The sequence below is a fragment of the Lissotriton vulgaris genome, chromosome 3_1 (assembly GCF_964263255.1).
Source record: "Lissotriton vulgaris chromosome 3_1, aLisVul1.2, whole genome shotgun sequence".
NCBI lineage: Eukaryota > Metazoa > Chordata > Amphibia > Caudata > Salamandridae > Lissotriton > Lissotriton vulgaris.
In genome coordinates, this window is record NC_141689.1 from 1,728,610,590 (window position 1) to 1,728,632,722 (window position 22,133).

Sequence of the window (22,133 nt, forward strand, 5' to 3'; positions counted from 1 at the left end):
CCATTTATAGTTAGCTGGAAATTTTACTGACATAAAACCATTGAAATTCCCACGTTATAGTTAGTTGGACTCACTATAACTTGCGCGCCTGTAATGCACTGCTGATGACGTCACATATTACATCACTCATGACATGGTCAGTGACATCACTCATGACATCACTGATGACACCATCCAGTGAATGTGTGTCTTTCTGAAAAATACATTTGTTTTATATATGTATTTGTAAAGGTCGATGGAAGAATAAATGTTTAAATAAGTGTGTAAATGGATGTTTTTTTTAAAAAAAAATTGGTTGGGTAACTGGCTTATTACGTGTATCTTAGTGAATACATATATTAGCGAGTATTGTTTAAATATTTAAATGTTTGTATCAGTGTTTCTCTTTGTGTATAAGTGGCTGCAGGGGTTGGTGACTGACTCACTGTTTGTATGTGTTTTGAAGACAGCATATGTGCAGGACTGTATGGGTGGATGAGTGTGTATATGTGTGTGTTAGTGAGTGAATGACTGTCTCACTAGTGTCTTCATTAGTAACGACATATGTTTTAACCTAGTATATGTGAGTATTGATGTATATAAGTGAGTATAGTATATATAGTGAGAGATTGTAGGAGTTCCTGTTTAAAGAAGTATGTGTTTCTATAAGTGATTGTTTAAGAGAGTAAGTATGGGTAAGTTTCCTTAGAAGTAAGGTGGTAGTGTGTGTATAAATGTATATGCAAATAAATGGATGTTCAATAGTTTATTTGCATGTGTGAGTATGTGTGTGAGTAACTTTTGGATGACTGCTGATGTGTAACAGGATGTATAGGTGTATCACTACATATGATGAGTGAGTATATATATGAGTGACTATATAGAACTGTTGGTGAATGAGTGGATGTGTATATAGATGGTGGAATTACTGAATTGGTTGTTGTTACTGGTTTGGGTATCTCCATTTTTTTCAAAATGTTTGTTTCTATTTTTGAATATGTGTTTCAAGCGTTACATTACACTGAAATTAGGTCTGTCACTCTGTCACAAGGATGGTGTCATCAGTGATGTCATGAGTGATGTCACTGACCATGTCATGAGTGATGTAATATGTGACGTCATCAGCAGTGCATTACAGGCGCGCAAGTTATAGTGAGTCCAACTAACTATAACGTGGGAATTTCAATGGTTTTATGTCAGTAAAATTTCCAGCTAACTATAAATGGTGTGAAATCTATGGTTTTGTCAGTGAATTTAATAGGTTTTTTAAATGCTAATTCCTAACTATAACTGGTGTGAAACCTATGGTTTTTTCAGTGAATTTCAAAGGTTTTTTAAATGCTAATTCCTAACTATAACTGGTGTGAAACCTATGGTTTTTTCAGTGAATTTCAAAGGTTTTTTTAATGCTAATTCCTAACTATATAACACCTGAAAGCCCACCAGGAATCTCCAGTATGCGCCAGGGGACTGCATTGCAGAGAGGTGTAATGAAGCCACAACCCTTTTTACACCTCTCTGCAACGCAGCCCCCGTGCATGTTTGAAGAGGGGGAACTAATTCCCCTTGCATACTGGGGGCCCCTGGGGGCCAATTAGCCCACCTGGAACCTCCAGTATGCGCCAGGGGCTGCATTGCAGAGGTGTAATGAGACTATGCCCCTTGTTACACCTCTCTGCAACGCAGCCCACTGCCGCGTTTGCAGAGGGGGAACTAATTCCCCTTGCATACTGGGGGTCCCTGGGGTCAACTGGTCCACCAGGAGCCTCCAGTATGCGCGAGGGAGCTGCGTGGAAGAGAAGTGTAATGAGGCCACACCCTTGTTACACCTCTCTGCAATGCACGCCACTGGCGCATTTGTAGAGGGGGGACTAATTCCCCTTGCATACTGGGGGTCCCTGGATCATATCTGCCCAAACACCGATATTCCGAACGATTGTAAATTACTTTTCTTGAGAAACATTTGGATTTGGATTATCATGTCCTATACTTTGGAATTTTTGAAAGACTGACTTTGAGGATGCTGTAAATTACTCAAGTCTGCCCGAATTGTGTGGGTAAAATTGATACCTAGTCACTTTGAATAAGAATATACTTATGTCTCGTCTAACATTTGGAAGAAATATCTAGTTATATGACAACTGAATACCGACATAACTTGAAGGAAATAAGAACGCCCTGAAGAAGTTCTGTTGTACAGAACGAAACCTTTCGGCTGGCTGTGGTACATAAACTTAAGGAAAATAAAAGCATTTGAATATACACCAAGATTCAGCGCTTCAATAAGGACTCTAAGTGATATGATTTGATTGGACTCATTGTGAAAGTGGTGCTGTGCCAAACTTTGGAATATTCTCCACTACTCTCTACTACTTACTCTCTCCTACTCCACTACTCTCAAATACTCACTGTCTACTACTCATTCTCTACTACTCTACTACTCTCTACTACTCTCTCTCTACTACTCACTCCCTACTACTCGCTACTCACTACTCCCTACTACTCACTATCTACTACTCTCTACTACTCACTCTCTACTACTCTCTCTCTACTACTCACTCTTTACTACTCACTACTACTCTCTACTACTCACTCTCTACTTCTCACTCTCTACTACTGTCTACTACTCACTCTCTACTACTCTCTCTCTACTAGTCTCTACTACTCACTCTACTACTCACTCTCTACTACTCACTACTATTCTCTCTGCTACTCATTCTCTACTACTCTCTACTACTCACTCTCTACTACTCACTCTCTACTACTCACTCTTTACTACTCTCTACTACTCACTTTCTACTGCTCTCTACTACTCACTCTACTACTTACTCTCTACTACTGTCTACTACTCACTCTCTACTACTCACTCTCTACTACTCTCTACTACTCACTCTACTATTCACTCTACTACTCTCTACTACTCACTCTCTGCTACTCTCTCTACTGCTCTCTACTACTCTCTACTACTCACTCTCTACTCTCTATTACTCACTCTCTACTCTCTACCTCTCTACCTCTCTCTTCTTCTCTCTCTACTAATCTCTACCTCTCTACCGCTACCTCTCTACCTCTCTACCTCTACACCTCTACCTCTCTACCTCTCTCTACACGCACACATATACACATATATGCATATATATATATATATGCATATGCATTTATATATATATGTATGTGTATGTATAAAAAAAAACAACAAAACATTTTTTTTTTTAAACAGCTACTTTTAAAACTGTCATTCTTTTTCCCCATGGTACTCTCCCCGGTACGCTTACCGGTGCGCGTACCGGTGCGCGTACCGGGCGCTCACCCCGCGAAAATCAAAAAATTTTTTTATTTTTTTTTTGCTCCGCGGGGCCCTTTTATGGCCCCCACATCAAACCTAGGGGGTCAAGGGGGGTCTACTCTGCCCCCTTATGGTCATTTCTCTCTTTGTTTTGGCCACCTCTCGTGTCTCGATCCTACCGAGACACAAGATGGCGGCCGCTCCGGACTGTTTAGAATGTTTACAGACACCCCAGAGCCAATCAGCTTTCTGCGCGCAAGTCGCGGTAAGCGCCCGGTGCGCGTACCGGTGCGCGTACCGGAGCGCGGCTATAGATATATATATTTTTTTGAACCTTAATTACTCAAAATCCACTGGAGCACATATCTTGAGACATAGCAAAGGCACATCGGGCTACCAGTCCCTACAATTTTGCCAAGTTTGGTGGAAATCCATTCAGCCGTTCGGGCTAAAAGTGAAATCGACCGCCCTATGGAAATTAACATGGGGAAAACGCGTTTTGGGACCCCCCTTTTATCTCGGCCCCCGCTTGACGAATCCCCCCCAAACTTTCAGGGAAGGACCGGAACGCCGCGAGGCCATTTTGAGGAAATTTTCAGGCACATTCGTCAACCGGCGCCAAAGTTATTCCAAATAGAATTTTGAGATTTAACATTGAAAAAAATCCTAACTATAACTACCTACTGGCGACCGCCAGTAGGTAATATATATATATATATATATATATATATATATATATATATATATATATATATATATATATATATATATATATATATATATATATATATATATATATATATATATATATATATTCAATGAAAAAACCACAGGTTATAGACTATATATAGTTAGGAATTAGCATTTACAAAACCTTGAAAATTCACTGAAAAAACCATAGGTTATAGACCATATATAGTTAGGAATTAGCATTTACAAAACCTTATTTTACTCGCACAAAACCATTGAAATTCCATATATAGTTAGTTGCACTAACTATATATCGCGCACCCGCAATCCACTGCTGATGATGTCACATATTACATCATTCATGACATGGTCAGTGACATCACTGATGACATCACTGATGACATCTCAAATGACATCACTGATGACATCACTGAAAACATCTCATTTGACATGACTGATAACATCACTGATGATATCATTCATGTGATAATACCATGAACCTCTTCAGACTCTAATATAACCTTAGATACAATCAGTGTAAACAGACAGTCACAGACTGTCACTCATCCATGGAGTTACTCACACACCTAGTCAGTTATGCCAAAAATCAATCACACCTCCATTTTCTCAACTATACAGTTATACACACCTTACTTATTCAAACATATACTAACACATATTTACTTTACTCTCTTATACAATCTCTGATACATGTTCACAATGATCCATACAGCCACTCACACATTCACTGGCTCTTATGCACAGTTATTTATAGATGTCAACTCTCACATGTACTGTGTTTTACATATGTACTTATTTTGACATGTAGCACTGAGATATCCATTCACTCACTAATACACTCATGCACAGTCAACCGCCCATACAGCTGTTTGCACATGCACTTTTGAATCTATACATATAGTGAATCAACTACTCACACATCTATGTACAGAGTCACACACCTTCCAGCCACCCATACACACACACTCAGTTTCCCATACAAATACTTGGACAACCAATCAACCCATACAGTTACTCATATAGCTACTGATCAACATATGCAGCAGTTTGTAGAACAACAGATATAATGATGCACAAATTAAAACAGTTTAGTCACTAACCCATGCACTCAGTGAGACACATTTAATCACTCACTCAATCAGTCAGTCATGCACCTACTAAATCCTTCATCCAGACACTTATACATCCACTCATTCTTCAAAATATAAGACATATTTTAACTTTACAGAAACATACAGTCACTGGATGTTGTCATCAGTGATGTCATCAGTGATGTCATTTGAGATGTCATCAGTGATGTCATCAGTGATGTCACTGACCATGTCATGAATGATGTAATATGTGACATCATCAGCAGTGGATTGCGGGTGCGCGATATATAGTTAGTGCAACTAACTATATATGGAATTTCAATGGTTTTGTGCGAGTAAAATAAGGTTTTGTAAATGCTAATTCCTAACTATATATGGTCTATAACCTATGGTTTTTTCAGTGAATTTTCAAGGTTTTGTAAATGCTAATTCCTAACTATATATAGTCTATAACCTGTGGTTTTTTCATTGAATTTCATTGGTTTTTTAAAAGCTAATATCTGTAGCTGTAAAATATACTCTTTATTACGTGACGTATCACGTAGCCACGTGAGACGCCTCATGACGCGTCGCCTCTGCAGCGCAAACCAAACCCGTAACGTAAGCGCGCCGGAGCACGCTTACAGATATATATATTTTTTTAACCTTAATTAGACAAAATCCACACATGCACATATCTTGAGGCCTTGCAAAGGCACATCAAACAAACAATCCCTACCGCTCTGGACTGTTTAGAATGTTGACAGACACCGGAGAGCCAATCAGCTCCGCTTCGCAAAGTTCCGATACGCGAAAAGTTCGCGAACCGGAGCGCTACCCGGAGCGCTGTTACAGATATAGCTGCCCGGTTAGCTGCCGGTTAGCTGCCTGGTTAGCTGCCCGGTTAGCTGCCCGGTTCGCGTACCAAGACGCGTCTCTACGGCGAAAAAATCGAATCTTTTTTTTTTTTTTTTTTAGCTTAGCTGCCGGTTAGCTGCCTGGTTAGCTGCCCGGTTAGCTGCCCGGTTAGCTGCCCGGTTAGCTGCCCGGTTCGCGTACCAAGACGCGTCTCTACGGCGAAAAAAAATCGATTTTTTTTTTTTTGCCCCGCGTGGCTCTATAATATCCCCCTCATCAATCCTAGGGGGTCAGGAGGGGTCTACCTTGCCCCCTTTCCTTCATTTCCCCCTTCGTTTTTCACCACATCTTGTCTCTCGAGAGACAAGATGGCAGCCGCTCCGGACTGTTTACAATGTTGACAGCCAATCAGCTACTCCTCCGACTCACGTTACGCTGCCGGTTAGCTGCCCGGTTAGCTGCCCGGTTAGCTGCCCGGTTCGCGAACCAAGACGCGTCTTTACGGCGAAAAAATCGGATTTTTTTTTTTTGCCCCGCGTGGCTCTATAATATCCCCCTCATCAATCCTAGGGGGTCAGGAGGGGTCTACCTTGCCCCCTTTCCTTCATTTCCCCCTTCGTTTTTCACCACATCTTGTCTCTCGAGAGACAAGATGGCAGCCGCTCCGGACTGTTTACAATGTTGACAGCCAATCAGCTACTCCTCCGACTCACGTTACGCTGCCGGTTAGCTGCCCGGTTAGCTGCCCGGTTAGCTGCCCGGTTCGCGAACCAAGACGCGTCTTTACGGCGAAAAAATCGGATTTTTTTTTTTTGCCCCGCGTGGCTCTATAATATCCCCCTCATCAATCCTAGGGGGTCAGAAGGGGTCTACATTGCCCCCTTTCCTACATTTCCCCCTTTGTTTTGGCCTCCTCTTGTCTCTCGATCCTACCGAGAGACAAGATGGCGGCCGCTACGGACTGTTTAGAATGTTGACAGACACCGGAGAGCCAATCAGCTTCGCATCGCAAAGTTCCGATACGCGAAAAGTTCGCGAACCGGATCGCTGCCCGGAGCGCTGTTACAGATATATATCTTGATTTAAACGTTAATTTCTCAAAATCCACTGAAGCACATATATTGAGACCTAGCAAAGGCACATCGGGCTAACAGTCCCTACAATTTTGCCAAGTTTCGTGTAAATCCATTCAGCCGTTCGGGCTAAAAGTGAGTCCAACCGCCCTATGGAAATTAACATGGGAAAATCGCGTTTTGGGACCCCCCTTTTTTCTCAGCCCCCCCTTGACGAACCCCCCCCAAATTTCCAGGAGCTGCTCAGAAACAAAATGTGCCATTTTCCTGAAAATTTCAGCCGATTCCGTCCACAAACGCCAAAGTTATTAGGCATAGAATTTTCAAAAGTCCCATAGAGAAAAAATCCTAACTATATATACCTACTGGCTATCGCCAGTAGGTAATATATATATATATATATATATATATATATATATATCACTTCCCCTTTGTCACAACCCTTGGTAGTTATTTCTGAAGTTTGTTTCAAGCTAAGCAACACTTGATATTCATCTTGGTCAAGATTATATGGTGTTTTTGGGACATATTTGGTGGCTGAAGTTAGTTTCTGGAGACTACCTGTTTGAATATTATTGCTTCTGGTGGTATTTTGTCTGTTGTGGGTGTGAAGGTAGCCTTTAAAGCCAGACATCCTGTGATTCTGGGCAAACCATTTAATCTCCCTCTGTCTAGCAAAAATGAATCTGGCCTAATGTAACAAAACTGGCGCATATGTAAAGCGTTCTGATACCCAATATCTCAGGTCTAGTTTGTGCTATAAAAAATATATTATATATCTACTGATCTGCCCATGTGGCTTGGAATATGTGAATGAGACTGCAAGTACTTTAAATGCACGCTTAACAGAATGCAGATCAGCCATACCCACAAAGAAAACTACAGCACCAATGGTACAACACTACATCGAAATAAACCACACTGTAGATGATATTCAATGGTTCATTCTTGAAAAATTCAATGCAAATTGGGCTTAGACTCTGAAGCTATCAGAAAAAAAGGAAATTTATTGGATCTTTATATTGGACACCTTTAAACTGGATCTAACCCAGGAAATCCTGTGGGATCAGGTAGTTAGACAAAACCATTAATTACCCCTTTTTAGGCCTGTATTTTGTATGATATATGGTATCATGGGGCAATTACATATATTTAGTTTATAGTGGAGATACACTGTTTGGTTATCAACTGTATATCACCATAATTTCTTGAGTAAATAACTAGCCAGAAAATCACTGAAGGAGGGACTATGATAATTGGGATAATATGTCCATGATTTCAAATTAAGATGACCTGTAACTTAAAATTAAAACCAATCTATGGCCCATCTTAGAACTAATACCCTGGACCAGTGTATTTTGTAACAAAGTATATCATCAGAAATGTGTAACAAACTTTCGTGTGTTGGCACCATTCAAAGATGGCACTTAAAATAAAGTCCACTTTCTATGTCCGCTACCTGTTGGAATGACGAACACAAATGTAGTAAGGTGCGTACGGCGCGAGGAAGACCTTAAATAGAAAGGGAACACAACTATCCTATCTCTATGGACGGATCACGTGATGCAGACCTCCATTTAATTTAGACGTCATACAAGTACGAAGAGTCTCCACTTCACGTTATTTTCTTAGAGTATACAAACTGTAAGATTAAACATTCAGTCCATTTGGTCTGCATCAGAGCTCTATATCCTGAGCTACATAGATGAATTGGTCTGTACCATACTACTTTTGAGTCACCTTTAAATAATTATGTGACCAGTGATTACTGAACTCGTGATTATTATGCCTCGATTCCAGCAACCTTGATACATAGCTATAACAATTAGCCCATGCATGTATCACTGAGTGTTTGATATTTACACCTAGCTCAAACCCAATATCAAATGATAATTTTACATTTCCTTTATTTGAGATAGGGTAAAAGTGCAAGTCTTATTGAGTACTCTTTTTTTCGAGTCTTAAACCAGCATGAACTATCGTTTTTTGAAAACTGATTAGCACTATCTATTCAGCATTGAGGCTCATTTGGGATACATGCCTGGCACCTGTTAGACTACTTCAATTAATTATAAATGTCACCGTGAACAAGATCTAATTTAAAACACTCAATGCTATTTGGTCCCTACACACAGATATATACCGAGTTCTTATCGCACATACCATTTGCTGTCTCCTACATTACTCGTCCTGTGGTTCTGCTGGAGCAACCAAAAAATTGGCGAAAGCACCCCCAAAGGGGTTGGGGTAACCACCAATGCACAGGTGGTGCCTGCTGGGAAAAATACTGAGCTGCTGGACCTCAGCAGAAAGCAATTGAGTGCTCGCACCAGGAAGCCAAAAGATGGGATGTCTCAAACGACCATAGAGTGCCACTACTACTGCAGAAGAAACCCCAAGGCTGCCTATTGTCACCTACAAGTATACCACAAATGGAATAGACTGTTATCAGGATAACCCCTGCAGAATCCCAAAACACAGAGCAAACCCCAGAGTGTCCTAACCAGCAGTGAATCCAGGACCTCACCACCATCACCCACTGTGCACTTGCTTCAGAGAACTCACCAGATATGTAAAAAGGTAACATCACAACCGTAGGGACAACTCAAAACCTTTAATTTAACACCATATAGTAGGGAGAATTCAAAATGTTTAAGTTCACACAGGAAATCCTCAGGATGGCTGTGCTATGTTGATCAGAAATCTACACTAGAGTTCTCCATCTAGGTGCCCTAAGGATGCCCATGTCCCCCTTGGTCGGGTTAGATGACAGCATCGCTGGGGGGAAGACAAGGGAGCAGGATGGCCCCCACGGTGCATGAAAGCGGACTCCGAGATCCTTATGCCCATATCAACAGGGTGCACTGCAGTTCAAAAGGGCCCCACTCTCCAACGTCTCTCAGGCCTCCTCCAGATGGAGGCCCCCCTATAGCTCCAAAACTGGTGGAATGCTCCGGTGGTGGAATCCGGACCTTTCAGGAACTTTGGGGAATGGGGTTCACGAAGAACACTAGAGCTCCACGGGTCTCACACTGCTCCAGCACCGGGTCAGTAAATAAATCCACTAGCGAGCAACTGTTTTTGTTCACTTAGTCACCATACAATAAGCCCTCAGCTACACACCTGAATCCTTTCTGGGGGAAAAGCATTCGGCTTCATCCTCCTCTCCCTCAAAATGCCTCCAAACCCTTCTGAGGTTGACCGTTTGGATCGCACCTCGCCAAAAGTGATAGATCCGGAACAAACCAGGTCCAGGGGAGAGGGGAGTTGTAGGAGGCAGATTGTCTCCACAGTTGACCTACTCAGTCCGTGTCCAGGGTATGGGGTGTGCACGCTAGCCATGCTTAGCTGGTCAAAAGGACACTCATGGGGCCCCATGAGGCAGTATCCAAAGAGGTGGATGGCTCGATCCCAGCAATGGCTATGTCCAAGCCGGAGGGGCCCAGAACAGCATCCCAGCATCCTGGTGACAGACCCTCAAAGCCCCAAAAAAAGAACTTAGCCCATGGGTCCAAATCCACTGGAAAGTCCCATCAAGTTTGTTTATGCAACCTCCATTATGCCATACACCTAAAGTCCCAGCGGGACCCATGACTCTTTCTCAGAAGACTCTGCAAGCAAACATAGCCTAAGCGCAATTTTTTCTACTGCAGGTCCCCAACAAGGTGTCCACACACGACCTTCTAAAAACCTCAATTATCCTTTGTTAGAAGTAGAAATGCCCAATAACTTGGAATAGCCCACCGGGACCAACACAAAAGAGCTCAAAGGTTCTCAAACCCACTCAACCCTACCAGAAGAATGACAGAACCTTGAAATTCAGCGCAACTAGAGAAACCTCATTCCATGACACATGCAACATGCAGCGACCCAAGGGGCATGCATGTGTCAACAGGAACATAACTCTAACAATTAAACATCTGCCTCTCATCACAATTGTACGCAGCGCAGATAGGTCAAAAGGACACCTCAGCACCTGCTAAAACATTGTGCTCTGAATGGAAAAGCATGCAGAGAAAATACTAGCCCAGCTGTAGCAAGGAAAGAGAGCAGAAACCCATAATTTTATCCACATTAAATTAGTTTAGAAAATCCTCAGTTGTCCCCAAAATTCAAACGCTCACAGAAAGTAGTTTAAAAACCTTAAAAACATCATCAATGCAGATATAAAAATCATCACTTCTCTCCAATCTCAATAAGAAATTTCACTCCCCAGTAAAACCATGTAGCCCCCCAGTAAAAGCATATAACAACATTGTTTTACAGAATAAACATAATGTTCCAATAAATTGGCTAACAAACGTGTTTTTCTCAGTTAACCTAAAACACATAGCTCTTACCCCACAGGACCATGAGCAAACTATAAGTGTCCCAACATAGCTGTAACTCGCCATTCCTCTAATCCAAATTCTCAATATGTTCAAAATACCAGTTGCTCAAGTACTACAGAATTCAATTGACTGTGTGGTTTTGTTTTTAAGAGAGACATTCTTTCTGCACCGCATAAAGACAAAAAAAACCCTGGATGCCAGACAACAAACATCAGACATCAAAGCACAGACAACAGCCACCTGACACCGGACCACAGACAATGTACAACAAAAGACAGACCCAGATGACTGACATACCTTCAGAAGATGATTTTACATTCTAAAAATGCTTTTCAGGTTATGTACCCTTATCTTTTTGCACATGCTTCAGAGCTTCCAGGCCAATCTGGAATTAACAATTTACATGATTTTGCAAACTCAACTTCTAAATTCTTGCAAAGCATGTGTAGAGACCTCTCTCACCTTACCTATACCTATACTAAACCACTAGTATTTTTCACGCATTACACAGTGCACTCCTGCACAACACATGCAATCAGCATATGACCAGTACAGGTTCACAAACTACAAGTAGGTCATGTTATGTCTGTTCAGTGATACCTCACGCCGTGGGCACACACAGGTTGTACTTATCACAAGAGATAGCCCAGGCAAAAATCCAACTGAACTGAGTAGAACCCTGTCAATTCATACAATCCCCCACGAACCCTCCGTTCTTCTTCTCTGGCATATTGTTCTGTGCCCAGAATCAGACTCGCTACAATGGGTGGCCGGTCTTTTGCCTACTAAGGCCCTACACTTTGGAACTCTCTGCTCCGAATATACGGACTGAAACCAACTATGCCAGTTTTCGGAAAGCCATTAAGACTTGGCTCTTCGACCAATACATTTTGACCGATAATGTTCCAGTAAATTTCTGATTCAGGTGTCTTTCTAGCACCCTGCCTTTCCAGCTCCGGGAAACCCTTTTTGGGTAGCTGTCCCGCTCAATAAGCTCAATTAATAAAAAAATAAAAAAATATGACCATAGTAAACATCCCTAGGTATGAGCCCAACCCCACTACACTGTATGTTTCAACTGAGTCAAGTGATATCAAATCCGAAGTAGACAGGATGCGCAGGAGCAGCACTATAGTTAATGACAAATGGACACCGGGCGTGGAATTCTAGTCCAGGGCCGCTCATCTCATTCACACCGGGGAAGTAGGTCCGATGGACGGGAGACAAATGCACCCCATGTCAGGAAATCTGTGAAAGTAAGTTCAATAAGTATCCATGGGTGGGGGGAAGGGGCAACTTCTAATTGTCCTGAAATGGAATTCTATTGGCAATATAGGGACCTTGTCTACACCCAGATCATCCCCGGGTGATGTGGCCTCTGTACCCTCACCACTATATACACTCCAACCCTGGTTATCCCTGGAAAAGTTCTGTATGAGTTGTCTTAAGCTGCATCACAAAAGAAAACAACTCTGTTGCATGAGGCTCAAAGGAGAAGAATTGCTGAGTATTTTAACTGGGCTCAGCACAAGGACATTCCAGTAGAACTCATGCTGTTCACGGAAGCTCAAGTAAACACCAGAGGATCAATACCCTTTTTACCATGCAAACAAAAGCCAACTCCTGCTGGTTACAAATAACCAGATGGGAAATAACATAACTAACGAACAGCACTGAGCTCAGCTTAAACGCTATCAAAGAGGAGGTGAGAGCCATTCGCCCTATGGTGATGCAACATCAGTATGTGTTGGACTTGATGACCGCTATGGATGGTGGGGTGTGTGCCAAGATTGGTGCTTCTTGTTGTCCTTTTATCCCTAAGAATGACCTGGATAATGGGTCATTAGCACATGCTATCGATGCAAACCGACATGATAAAGGAGGGAGGCACCCTGGAGTAGGACTTGTTGCATAGTATTTTTTCTTGGATCCCATTATGGGCATCCAAACAATTTACATTGTTTCCACCAATTCTCATTGCTGTACTTCTTTTATGTGATTTCCTACAAGTAGGTATTTCAGCACATTAGGTAGTATGCACATTGCTAGGGAAAAGCAGCCAACCAACACTACTCACACACACACACACACACGTTCAAATAACATAACTGACATGACATACGAGGAATATAGACTAGTTGAAGAATTAACTAGAGGGTGGAATATCATAATGAGTGAATACTATGCCAATGAATGTAATGATATGTTGAGGCGGACAACTGAAATATTAGTAAATGAATTTTGAACGAATACCACAGCTTGTACCCACACAATGCCCATCAATGCAATGTCAATGTATACCGTAACTTGTGCCTACACATCAGCAATAATGATACCATTGTATGCCATGATACATGGTCACACAATATTATTACCAAAAGAACAAAGTCAATGTACATTCAGACCAGAGAAAATATAAACATATTAATACCAGTACGAACGATATCAATGTACAAAATGACAACTGTATGTGTAATGTTGATATTATATGAAAAAATGATGGCAGTGGCTGCCATATTATTTCTAGGAGTTCCAATTAACTCACATCATTGCTGTTAGATTCACCCAAGATGACATCTGCATTAACTTTGAGTCAAAAATACTTGGTCAGACAGGTCCTGCGACCCATGCCCACCTCTATCGAGTAACAGGTCACAGGTGGGGCCTCCCAAAAACCAAAGACAAACATGCACCCATGGAAGATCCTGATCAATTCCACAGATCGATAGTTGTACCACCAACAAGTATGAGATAATTGACACCAATAAAACCCATTTGGCCAACATGTAGATAGGCACACCCAACCAATTAGGACACGACAGGCACACCACATGTAATGATCACACGCTCATCATGCCCGAAATATGGACACATACACATTAGCCCACACTAGCTCTCCATGAAGTTGAGAGCCATCTGTGTACTTACTGGATTCCCGCAATTGTTGATGTATACCTGTGATACTTTTTTGAAATGTAGAAAATAGTTTTTTGTACCTTACAAACTCCAAAAATTCATGGCCAAAACGTGTACATCAAAAGATTTTGAACAGGTGCATACTGTCCGGTCTCTCACGTCCGCAGCGTTTAATTTAGACAACTTGTTCCTGTTTGTTCAATTAGCTTGTTGTCTTTTCATTTACTCAAGGTAAATTCACATCCAAGCAACACCACCATGGAAGACAACGCTAAACCATGAACCACTATGCAAATTTTTTAAACATCATTATATACATCAACACAACGTGAAACATCACAACTCTTCACATATGTTTCTAAAAATAACTATTTAACAAATCAACACATGACAACATGGTGTGCACATGTTCTACCATATTAAGACACTGTTTATATTTAAAAGTTCTGATTTTGTTTCATTTCTACTGAACAAACACTGCCTCCTCATCCAAGATGGTGGACAACCTCTGCGAAGAAGACAGTGAAATACACATTAAATTTTCTCCACAAAAAATAATTATAACTTTAGTCACATTTTGTTTTAGAAGAAACATAGGGCCCGATGTAGGTAATTCTAATTTACCACTTCTAAAATACCGAATCATACCGATTCGGTATTTAAGAAGTGGTAAATTAGAGAGGGGGAAATGTAGGTAATACAGAATCGGTAAATACCGAATCATTAAGATTCGGTGTTTACCGATTCTGTAAATACCGAATCGGTAATGCCCATTGATTCCTATGGGCATTGAAGCCCATAGGAATCAATGGTCATTACCGAATCGGTATTTACCGATTCGGTAAATACCGATTTTTGCAAGGGTGCAGGGGGTGTCACTTTGACACCCTCTAGCACCCCGAATTCAGGCATGTGTGCCATGTGGCACACAGACATGCCTTAAGGGCATGTCTGTCTGTCACATGGCAGAGGTGTGCATGCACACATGTGCATGCACACCTGGATTCGGTATTGTACCACCCAATTGGATTGGGTGGTAAAATACCGAATCTGACTTGCCTTTGGGACTCAGAAGAGTCCCACCTACATATGGAAGTTACCGAATGGGTAAAAATACCGATTCGGTATTTTACCGATTTGGTAAATTTACCGATTCGGTAAATTTACCGAATCGGTAAAATAGGGCACCTACATCAGGAATGACCATTTACCGGTCGGTAACGGCCGATTTTGGTAAATGGCCACCTACATCTGGCCCACAGTTTACAACACTTATTTTAATGTAAATTATGGTTTAGCCTTTAAAAGCATATAAAAAGAGGCGTCAAACATTTTGTAGTCACTGGTACATTGCCTTCTGACATGGCCATGGTCACAACAGACTAGCAGGGAGAGACAAGCTATGAATGACTGCCATCTATCTTGGAAAGTAAGTATAACTTGCAAGATTTATAGGTATAGAAATACATATGTATTTTATATGAGTGCACTATGTTTAGGAGACTGGAATTTTTTTTGCAGTTGTCCCACCACTTTGTACCTCCTTTATAGCTATTGGAAGCTGATTTTTTACTATGACAGTGCACTGAGTCCTGCTAACCAGAACTCAGTGAGTGTGTTCCTTCCCAAAAACAAAGTAAAGTCTAATTTTTCCATTTTTAGCTAGGGACTTTAGCACCCTCTATCAGCCCATAGTAAATTGTACCCCAGGTACCTAGAGCATACGTGTTAAAGCGGCTTAGTAAGGGCTGCAGCATACCTTATCCCAACCTACGGGAGCCACATACAAATTCCACACAGACAGCCATTGTAGGCTGTGTGACATGGAGTAAACCATGAGTGAAACCATGACATGACACATTCCTGTGTGCCATGCTAAAGTCACTACATCTAATATATGTAAGTCACCCCTACAGCAGGCTTTTGAGCCCTAATACAAGGTGCATTATATTTTATGTGAGGACATATCTGCATGAGCAGTTATGCTTTTGTGATGTCTAGTTCTATTACTAGATATTGCAAGTGAGCAGGGAAGTCATCTTATGGTATGTACTGGGCACTGGTCAAAGTGAGTTTGGTATCAAACATCTCATAATAATAAACCCACAGTGATTCTCACTACAGCACCAGATTCAATCTAGCTTGGTTGATGAGGGGTGATACCCCAAAACCAGTCCTAGGAATCTTGTTTCTGGTCCAGGGAAGACCTGGCCTGGAACTTCTGGCTGAACTGTTCCCGTGGGAAGCAGGGTCAAGATTGATTTGCACAGGGCTGGGTCTAAACTGAAATGGTGTGGTGTGCAAAAAATGTTATGGATTTATTCCAGACTACGGGTGAATGTTTGATTTATTCAGCATTCCATCCATCATCTCTTCTTTTTAGGATTTAATACAGGCACCAAGAGGGTAACTCAGAGGTACCTCCTGAACCCTACTTGCCTTCTAGTGTAGAGTCCAGCCCGCCGTAATAGATGAGTTTCTGACCCCTAGAAAGTGATAGCCCTGCTCTCAGTGACAGAAAAAATGCCTGCTCTGGAGAGAGGTGTTATCACCTCCTTCCTCAGGAAGGCTGGTAAATCAGCCCATCAAGGCATATTCAAAGCCTGCTTCTGCCTGTCATATGTGACCCACGGCTTACATTGGGAGATGCCACCCCATGCCCTCGGCCTTCTGGAACCAGGAAGACAGGAAAATTATCTATTCAGGAGGGTTGTTGCACTGCCAGGCTGGACACACCTTTAGAGTGAACAGCCTGAAGTAAGCACACATTTTGAAATGCCTCCATCTTGTTTGTGGTAGAATAAGGAATTCTGTGAAAGTGTGATGCCCACTCCCTAAAGAAATTGGTCATCTAGAGGGTGTAGTAACTAGAGGGTTACATATCCCATTGGCTATTACCCCTCACTCCCCTTAATCCCCCCATAATGATACCAGGACTTCAGATTTCAATTGACCCAAAAGAAAGAGTGGGCAAAAAAGACTGCTGACCCAAGAACCAAGGAGCATGACTGACTTGGCACCAACCCAGCCAGCCTGCCTGCTGCACCCACAGTTTGTGGAGAAACTGACTCATCCTGCCACTATGCAGCCTGCAACAAACCGAAAGTGCTGCCAGTGCTTCACAAATTGACAAAGAAATTCCCTTGGCACAGTGTAGTTCCACCCCTGCAGCCACAGGCACTAAAGACGCAGGACCTGGTTCACTTACCTGTCGCTCCTCAGGACTACCAATTCAGCAGCCACCCAGGAAGATGTAGTAGTTCTTCTACTGTTGGGCCACCAAGTGTGGGGACGACAAGACCAACCAAGGTCACACCACAGCAATACCTGGGTTACTGAACTTCTTGCAGCAACCAAGGATTGTTATGTCCAGACCGGACACCAACACGTATGCAGAATCGACCTGCACATCGAGGGACTTCTGAGATAGTGAGACTCACATCAGAAGTGGCCCAGCTGTCTTGTTTGCTTCACTGCAGCAGATACCAAGACAAAGTTAGAGCCCTCAACCACTGCCACACAATGCCTCAAAGTACCTATGCACCTGCGCTCCACAGCCCCAGTGCAAGGGAGGTGACAGGGCCAATGGGGTCCCCAGATTCACAGGAGTGAAACTCACCCTTCGTTTTTCCCAGACTGGACTTCCACTTGCAGCCTGCAGCCTCTTTCTGCAGGTCCCCTCCAACCGCGAGTGGCTCCATTACCGAACCCAATGCCAAATGACACTGCTGCACCTGAGCCTCACAGCCCTGGAAGAAGTGAACCAACATCGTTCCTACATGCCCGAGCATCTCAACCATCAATCCTCCCCATGGGTTCCCCCTGACTGGGCACCCAGTCCCAGCTTACAGCCTCTTTTCAACCAGACCTTTCTCCCAGTGACGTGAACACACCTCTGCACCCAGACGCCCCAAAGCCTATTAAGGTGACCTGTTGGTGTGGCCTTGGACCTTGCCCCATACTCACCTTAAGTCCAGAAGAACAGTCCTGTATGTCACTGTTAAGTGCCCAAATGCAATACGATTTTCCCTTTAGGATAACATTACCGCACTCAACTTTTGAAAACTAAAAATTCATAACTCAAAAAGAACTTACCTGATTCCGATTATCTTGGTATCTAAATTTATATAAATGAATGTCAAATTTTATAAACTGATGTTGGATTTATTTGTTCAGTGTGTGTCTCACTTACTGCTTTGTGTGTGAAATAAATGCCTAGGACTACCCTCTGATATGACTAACTGCTCGCACACACTACCACCGTTTATGCCTCTGTGAACCAACGTTGGTTTGCCTGGTTCTTTACATGGTGTACCACTTTTTGGTCCACTATATAAAGAGACATCTTCCTACACTATAAATAATTTATTTTTTTTACATGTTCAGACCTTTTTTCAGTGAATATTGAAAACAACGAACCAATTGTGAAACTTTTCTATAGAGAGTATAATGTAAGGTGTAATAAACAAAAATATTTTGTTTTCTTACATTCACTTATAAAATGTTCTGAATATTGACTAGGTTCAAATATATATTTTATTAAATACACTATACACTGTAATAGTAGTGGACGGTGATGGGGGATGCTATGGCAACTCCGCCAAATGTTACCTCACAGATGGTTCTGCACACCGGCTAGGGGGATAGACTTACTATTGAAACTTTGAAAGTGTTGCCTCTTGGAAGGTCCTGGACAGTGACTGGGAGACAGATATGCTATTTCAACTCTGCCATGTGTTTTCTCAGCGAAGGTGCTGGACAGTGACTTGGGGGCATATTTACTATTCCAACTCCGCCAAGTGTCTCCTCAAGGAAGGTGCTAGTCAGTAACTGGGGGCAGATTTACTCCATGAAGTGTCACCTTAGGGAAGGTGCAAGACAGTGGATATGGGGGCAGATTGGCTATTTAAACTCCGCCAACTAATACCTCGCTGAAGGTGCTGGACAGTGACTTGAGGGCAGATTTACTATTCCAACTCTGTCAAAAGTTATCTCAGGGAAGGAGTTGGACAGTGACTGGCGGAAAGATTTATTATTACAGCTCTGCCAAGTGTCAACTAACTGAAGGTGCTGGACAGTGGCTGAGGGCAGATTTAGTATTCTAATTCCACAAAGTGTCACCTCAGGGAAGGTGCTGGACAGTGACTGGGGCAGATTTTCTAATTTAACTCCACCAAGCGTTATTTCAGGGAAGGTGCTTGACAGTGACCGCGGGCCGATTTACCATTCCAATTCTGCCAAGTGTTACCTCAGAGATGGTGTTGGACATGGCCGGAGGGCAGATTTACTATTCTAACTCAACCTATTGTAACATCAGCGCAATGATATTCCAGTGAACCATATATTCGTATACATGGTGAAACTAAGCATTTCATGTTTAAAGTGGAATGATTCTGTCATGACTTATAGGTTTTATGACATGGCTGTATCAGAGGCAAGGGAGTTCTTGGGAATTATTTTTAATTTCAAACATAATTGTACTAACTTGAAAGTGCTTATTATAAATCTATAGTCTAGTTTATTTTCCCAAGAACCTTGATTGTTTTAAATTACTGACTTTTTTAAATAGGTTACCTGCATGTAGAAGAGAGTGCTGTCAATCGATTTGTAGGCAGCATGACTACTCCATATCATGTGACATATAGCCCATAACTACCAAACCTATATCAAGTACTTAACAATGCATTATAATTATGTGTATTATCCATTAACCAGATTCTTATCAATTAACATTGATTTTCAAAATCAAAAATGTGTTTGAATAAATTTAAACATTTCTTCACTCAATATTTCTATATTGTCAAATATGAGCAGAACTTTGGTCCTGAGTTTCAATTTGTGGGAGTGGCAACTCCGTCATAAATGTGATGCTATCTGCTTTATTGCAAGTGTCATGTGATAGAACGCTTGTTATAAGGCCTACTGTATATGTGCCACATTTATGATGAAGTACCCATCAAATAACCTCTAAATTAGCACCTTATATATTTTTTTAAACATAGAAGACAGTGTTAATTGTTGGTTCAATCCCTCAAATGTAAAACGAATTAAAAAAACAACATGTATTGAGGAAAGTGGTAGTGTTGTTGTGAGTGCCTAGTATCAGTGGCATTGAGAGTAGTAGTGTGCCTGACTACATTTAACAATACATTTTACTTGCAAATGTAGTAATATGTTATGATGCAGTGGTCTACATGTTGTCCATGCATTTCTTTATGCAAGCCAGCATGTAGGTTTTGGATATGAGTGCAATGTGTGCATGTGTGTGTGGGTGTGTATGTTTACAGCCATTAATATGATGCATTATAGTTTTACACATACTGGATTCGTGACTAGGTATTATAAATCTGCAAGTGGGATTTATTGATAAGTGTTTTGCTTGTGTAGGGTGTGATAAGAGTGTACATTGTTGTGTAAATTAGATTCTTAATGGTGTAATATCAGTTTAACTGTCAAACTATGAATGTGTATAGGTTCTTCTCACATGTTGACCAAGCTTAAAACAGCTTAGATCTATAATGCTAGCATTTCATATTTGAGTAAACATGGGGACTTTAAAAAAAGTGCTTTCTAATCCTAATTAGAGTTGTAGGGGTTCATATATTAGGAGAATAATTGATCTTAGTATGTATTTTGAGACATGTTGTCGAATAGAAACAATACGTAAATTGGTATTAGATAGGGTTTGAGGATCATAACGTTTACTTCATTGGCATTTAATTTAACAATGTGCATTAAAGACATATTTTTGTAAGTTTCCCTTACCTTCTATTTTGTGGTGGATTGCGTTGTACCTGATTTTGGATTGACAGGTTGAAGTTCAATGCTTGCGGCAAGAGTGAAAAGGTGTTGGTTTTGAGGACAGGCTTGGACTATTTATGATCTTTTCCTCCAACACCAGCGTGAAGGAGGAACCATAATGTTTCCACCACTGGAAATTATGCTCTGAATGGGGCGGATGGAGGAGCATGTTTCTGCTGCTACATCAGTCATGTTGAGGATGTACTGCCATTGACAGAGGGACTAAACAGCTGTGGAGATGGTGGATGGTTGATGGACTTTGGTCTGTCAAGCCACCATAATCTGAATCGGAAGGACCGAGCTTCATGGCCGAACACGGGTAAACAGATGTCCTGCCTACCTCTGCCAACCTGTAACTTAGGCCCTTAATTTTCTATTTGAGTGGCCCGCCCGTTGTGAAATCATTCTTGAGAGGATAATCATGTGGTTCATTTGGAATAATGATATACAAATATATTTTTGGGGGGTGGAAGATGGGAAATATATTATTGTACAGTATTATGCAAATATGTGAATTTTAGACTAAAGGATACATTTAGTGATTACTTTAAAATAAGTAAGGTAAACAAGTTTCTTTGAAAAAGGAGAACTTTATAGTATTTGCAAACCGAATGAGTGTTCTCCAAGTGCACATTTGCCCTGAATTCAGAACTCGCTTTATGCTCTGTTCCAGGTCTTATCACTTTATATTTGGATTTTTGCAGATCCCATCTATTATTTTTCTTTTCCGTCTCACAAGCAAAAATGAAGTTTTAGTTTTTGAAAGCAATTTGCGCGACCTTTAATCCAAACAGTGGCAACCCAATTCTTCTATTCCACACTGGAAACCAATTTAAAACAATGACAGCCATTCTTTCTACTATAGGTAATTGGGGCAAACTGTCTGAAAAATAAAATAATTCAGCGGTGAGTCAATCCCCTTTGTCAGCGATGAACAACTCGGAAAGATAGAACCACCCGGTATCCTTTTATTTTGCAGCTCTCAAAATCAAAATTCTAGTATAAGATGCTTGAGGCTTTGCAGAAGTTAGGAGCCCTTTCTTGCATAACATTGCCTTGGCCTAGTTTAATTACACCATATGACTTTTGATCATGATTTATTGTGCAT